The sequence below is a fragment of the Elaeis guineensis genome, chromosome 8 (assembly GCF_000442705.2).
Source record: "Elaeis guineensis isolate ETL-2024a chromosome 8, EG11, whole genome shotgun sequence".
Classification (NCBI taxonomy): domain Eukaryota; kingdom Viridiplantae; phylum Streptophyta; class Magnoliopsida; order Arecales; family Arecaceae; genus Elaeis; species Elaeis guineensis.
The window spans coordinates 12,111,429-12,117,574 of record NC_026000.2 but is presented as its reverse complement, the minus strand read 5'-3'; positions in this window follow the sequence as shown (position 1 = coordinate 12,117,574).

Here is a 6,146-nt window from a genome sequence, read left to right as displayed (position 1 = left end):
GGTAGCCCATCCGCAGGCAAACGACGAGGCTGAGGTGACTAACAGGACTCTGTTGCAAGGAATCAAGGCGAGAATTGAAAAAGCAAAGGAAGCTTGGGCAGACGAGCTTTATCATGTGTTATGGACATACCGAACTACTCAGAGATTGCCCACAGGGGAGATCTCCTTTGCCTTAGCCTTCGGGATAGAAGTCGTGATCTCGATTGAACTCAAGCGTCCGTCGGTGCGAGTTATGGCATTCTACGAGCAGTGCAACTCACAGGATCTCAAGGCCAACCTCGATTTGTTAGAAGAAAAGCGAGAAACATCTCAAGTTCGGATGGTAGCCTACAAGCAGAAAGTAGCCCGCTACTATAATTTTCGAGTCAAAAGCAAAGCCTTCAAAGTGGAGGACCTGGTACTTCGACGAGCCACTGTTTCACAACCTCAGAACCAAGAGAAACTTGCCCTGAACTGAGAAGGCCCGTATGAAGTCAAAGAGATAGTCTGGCCCGGAACATACTACCTAAAAGAGCTCGGAGGAGCAGACCTTCTGCGACTATGGAATTTGAAAAATCTGTGAATGTATTACCAATAACTTTGCCTTAAATAAAAGTTTCATATTTGTATATCTTTTTTTTTAGCATGAGCTTGTAACGACAGGGAGTAGCTCCTTCAAACAATTGAAATCAAGCTTGTTAGAAATAGGAGGAGAACCTCATCCTAACATGAGCAAAATCGAAGGTCCGATTATTTAAAGATCGGATAGGAAGAGAGGCCCTTGCAATAGCCCTTACGTGCCCCCACAACCTTGTTAGGAACAGAAGGAGAACCTCATCCTAACATGAGCAAAGTCGAAGGCCTGGTTATTTAGGAATCGGATGGGGAGAGAGGCCCTTGCAACGACCCTTACGTGCCCCCACAGCCTTGTTAGGAACAGGAGGAGAACCTCATCCTAACATGAGCAAAGTCGAAGGTCCGATTATTTAGAGACTGAATGGAGGGAGAGGCCCTTGCAACGATCCTTACGTGCCTCCACAGCCTTGTTAGGAACAGGAGAAGAACCTTATCCTAACATGAGCAAAGTCGAAGGCCCGATTATTTAGAGATCGGATGGAGGAAGAGGCCCTTGCAACGGCCCTTACGTGCCCCCACAGCCCTGTTAGAAATAGGAGAAAAACCGTATCCTAGCATGAGCTGAAATTGATTGTATCGGAAACAGGAGGAGAACCTCGTCCTGACGCAAATGAAGATCTGGTCGTTCAAGACCGGATGAGGAGAAAAATCTCCTCAACGGCTCTTCTATATCCCTACAACCCCACTAAGAGCAGAGAAAAAATCCTCACCCAAATATAAAAAAAAGGAAGGAGATAAAAAGGAAAAGCGACGAACTACACCAGTGATAAGGGAAAAACAAACTACATCAAAGATACAAGGGACCTCGTCTCAACAAGGAAGGAGATTCTTATAAAAAATCCTCAGTCTCTAAGAGGAAACTCAACATAAGTCGGGAAAAATCGACTTTCTCAAGGTAACGAGAAGTTCAAGCCCCCAAGCTCGAGCACCGGAAGGAAGTGTCAAACTCCAATGGCCTCGAAAAGACCTCCGATCATGAACAAAAAGGGCAAATCAATACGGCGATGACCCGAAACCTTCAAACAACGTCGACATTGAATAAGATAAAAGACAAAAAAAATTCGGTAAACAACAACTCAAAGCAAGAGTAGACAAGGTAATGAGAAAATTTTTTTTCATTTCACTAGTAAAGTGTGCATTACAAAGCCTTTGAAGGCCAAAAAAGAAAAATGACAAGAAAAGAAAAGAATACATGGAAGAGCAAAAGGTAAAAAAAAAAAGCTCTAAGGAAGCTCGGCTTCTTCCGATTTTGAACTCTCGATTCCAGCCATTATCAGGGATTGCTTTAAGTTCTCAACTTCTTCTTCCAGTTCTTTCTTTCTTAACAGCATCTCCCGATACATTTGGTGGAACCGCCGGCTCTCGCCCTCTGACTTCTGAAGTCTCTTCCTCAGAACCTCGGACTCCGCCTCGGCATCTTTGACCACCTGCTGCTCGTAGGCCAACTGAATCTTCAGTCGCTGCAGTTCGGCCTTCTCCTGCCCGAGGGCCATGGACAGTTCTTCCATGATCCCCCTCAAGGAGCGGAGCTCGTCGGGGCCTTGTACTGAAGTGGCCTGGACTCTCTCAGACAACTGCCTTTGAAGGCAGATAACTTCGTCGATCACCGTCCTGAGCTTTCTTCGGTAGTCGTCTACTTGTCCGCACCAGCCGACTCAGTAAGTGTTGTAGTTCGCCTCGGCATCCTGCAACTGCTTCTGGAGGTCGGATAATTTCTTCGATCAGTCTCGATCGTGGTCAGTCTGAGTTGCAAGTCAGGACGAGCTCCCTTCCAATTAGCCGATCTTCTCCCATGCAGCCGCCAACTCAACCTCGAGGGTGCTGATCTTGAAAGCTTGAGTCCAAGATCGGTCGCTGGCATGCTTCTGGAGTTTTTCAAGCTCCTTCACGAAGTTGGTCTTTCTCCGGGTGTAGTCCGTGAAGCCCTTTTTGTGGAGGTCCCGAAGGCGAGTAACCTCCACGGTGGCTTCCGCATAATTCTTCCTTAGTCGGTGAAGTTCATCATCCAACTTTTTTGATTTCTTCGTTAGGTGACGAACTTTCCTTTTGAGATCCCAGATCATGGACTTCAAAGGGATCCCCTGTGGCAGGGGAAGAGCTTCGACAGGGTACTGTTGTTGGGAAACAAGAGTGTCACAATACAAATCAATGCAAGAAAATAAAAGAGAAGAAAAAAAATAAGCTCTCTGTAAAGAAGAATCTGATTTCATTGATTAAATAGTTTTTAAGTACAAGAGAATGAAGAAAAGTCGTCATGAAGGAAAAATACAAAATTAGATGTTTCGGACCTCTGGGACAGAAGTGGAGGGGCTTGGCACCTCCGAAAGGTTGGTCATGGTAGCCGCGGCAGTCAAAGAGGTCCCGACTGGAGGAGGACCGGTAGCAACTTCGGAAGGTCCGACTTCATCGTCAGACACCTCATCCAGGAAGCCGAGGTCCAGTTCGAAAAACTTTTCGACCATCTTCTCCTAGCAGAGCTCGAAGCCCTTGATGAAGGCATCCTGGCTGAACTAAACCTGCAGATCCTCCATCTCAGAGGAGGTCTTGAACTCCTTCACTGCTCGGGCCCCTGCCTCCGAGACTAGGGATGGGATCTGCACCTTCAGCTCGGAGACCTCGATCTCTGCCTTCTTTCTTTCCTCCTCCAAGGCGGCCCTCAGATCGGACGAGGTTTGTCCCTCCTCCTGCAATGCCTCCTGGAGACTTGCGACCTCAGCGATCTTCTCCTTGAGGCGGGCGGCCTCGACCAAGCGACCTTCCTCCGCCTGGGCTGCTTCCTTAGCGTTCTTCATCGCCTCGATGTTGGTGATGAACTGGTATCCAATCTGCAAGAACGATCGGGGAGTCAATATAAAAGCTAAGCATAAACTAAGTAAAGAAGCGAGAAGAAGAAAAAAGCGAATTGACCTACCTCGAGAAAGGATCCCAGAGAGTCCTAGACCCACTGCTCAGGATCAGCATGGACTATCCTGTGGACGACCTCGGACAGAATGCACCCTTCGACCAACCTCTTTATTAAATTTTTATTGTTGAAGGGATTTTCCTTCGGATCTTCCTCGGAGCCGTCGGCCCCCTCGATGGCAGCCTTGCGACTGCGGCTCTTGCAGGCCAGGGTCTTCTTCCTCCTCCTCCTTTCAACCCCCGGTGCCTCCTCGGGATGAGTCTCTGAAGCGGAAACCTCGGTTGGGGGGCTCCTTGAAGAGGCTCGGGGGACTTCGGGCTCGACGTCAGAGGGGGCGTCGACGGCAACGGCCACCTGGGCAGGTGCGGCCGAGCTCATCTCTTCTGTCCTAGCTCTCTTCACCGACCGCGAAGTCACGACACTTTTTCTCTTGTGGGTCTTGAGACCCTGGGCTAACCTCCGAGCTATACCTGTGTCCATGTCTGCAATAAAAGAAGATCGACACGGCTCAGAAATAGAATAAGAGAAAGAGGAAGTAGCGAATGAAAAAAAAAAAATAATACCGACAGGGTTAAAAGGGCTCAGGCCGATATTGAATAAGAGTTGTTCCTTTAGAAGGTCAGAGAGGAGGGGAGTTGGATAGGCCTCGAGCTTATTGGAGGCTTCGAGGTCATCTCTTCCCAGGCTAGAAGCCTGACGGATGGAATCCCTCAGGGAGCCCCAGGGGGGTAATCCCAGCTCCAAGGTCGAGCATCGGACGTAGAAATACCTCTTCTTTCAGTTGTGGATAGAAGAGGGGGCGCCTTTCAACAACCCCTTTCTACCGAACTGAGGGGAGAAGTACCACCAGTCCTTTGCCGAAAGGTGACGCTTGAAAGTATAGAAATTTCTAAATAAAGAAAGGGTTGGCTGGACTTCGGCAAAGCGATAGAGGGAAAGAAATCCTATCAAAAATCTAAAGGAGTTCGGTGCTACAGAAACTAAAAAAATATTTAAAAAGTAAAAAAGAGCGATGACAAAAGGCGGAAGCGGAAGTCGAAGTCCGACGCGGAAAGCTTCTTGATATAAACAGAAGCAGCCAGGGGAGGAGTGCTAGCCCGGCCAATTGGCCCGGGAAGCTCCAGCTCGTACTCCGGAGGAATCCTATACTGAATCCTAATCAGTGAGAGTTTCTCCGAAATCAGAGAGTTGGGAATGGTGTCTGGTACCAAGATCAGACGAGGTTTTTCTACAGAGCTAGGATTTTGTGGGATTGGAACGGACGAACTCCTAGAACTGCTAGAGGAAGAAGTGGAGGATATTTTGAATCAAGTAAAAACCCTAAAAATCCTGAAAAAATTGGGAAAAATAAGAGATGGGACGCTCGCGGAAAACCAAACAGGCAGGATGTAAAGGAGGAAAAATGGAAGAAGAATAGCAAGGAAGAAAAAAAAAGAGAAAAGTTCTGGAACAAACCTAGGCTGGTCCGAGAGATGCAGAGATGGGGGCCGACTCGAAGAACGCCTAAGGCCGAAAGGGACTCTAGAGTAGAACGAAACTCTCAGGGAAGAAGAAGGACACCAACAGGACTCTCAGACAAAGTGAAACTTTCGGAGGAGGAGAGCGGGTTTAAATAGGCGACGGGGTCCGACACAATAATGATCGTAAATTTTCTTTGGCTGATCTATAACCACCGCATGGCCCACTCGCCATAGCAGGTGGCTAAAAACGGCTGGCAACTGACAAAATCATTATTGTGCCATACCTAGAGCAATGCTCCAGCAAAAATTCTAAAAAAATCTTTTTGGATCGCCTCGATTTGAAAAGACTCCAGCACCAGCGCGCCAAACGTCAAAATATCTGAAAACAACCGAGTACGAAAATTGAGGGAGACAACTTCGGCTGTGAAAATTTTTCTGTACTTCCTTCACTCGGAACCCGAATTCGGAAGTAGGGGGACTGGTGTTGGGTATAAAATAACCCCAGCCGAATTTCGTAAAGGCCGACTCTTCCAGGGCTCTTCCGGCCTTCGACCTTGTGTAGCGTCTTTTCGAACTCCCCCGACCGTCCGAGCTTCCATAATACCATTCGGACTTCTCCAATAATGGGCTCCTCTATTCATCTACCGGATTGCTCCAAATGCTCTCTAAGCTTCACTTTCATCCGATTCTCTACAGTGATCGACTATTCTCCGAATCTTTTTCAGACTTCTCTCAGCCACGATCGACTTTACTCCGAACTCCTTTCGGACTTCGTCGATGATCGAGCTTCTTCAGCAGTAGGACTTCTACAGTGACCTGACTCTATCCAAGTTTCTATGGTGGTCGATCGCCTTTCGAATTTCAGTCGAACTTCTACCGCAAGTAGTCCACTCTGAACTTCTACTGCAAGCGGACCTCTATTGTAAACGAATTCCATCCGAGCTTCTACTGTAAATGAATTCCTTCCGAACTTCTATTACAGGCGGACTTCAGCCGAGCTTCTTCGATAAGCGGTCTCCATCCGGACTTCTACAAGAACCGGACTCCGTCTGAACTTTCATAGCGGATGAATTTCGGACGAACTTCTACAGCGGACGGGCTCCAGCCATCAACCTTCAATAGCGTCAGCTGGACTTCAACAGCGCTAGCCAGACTTCAACAACGCCAAC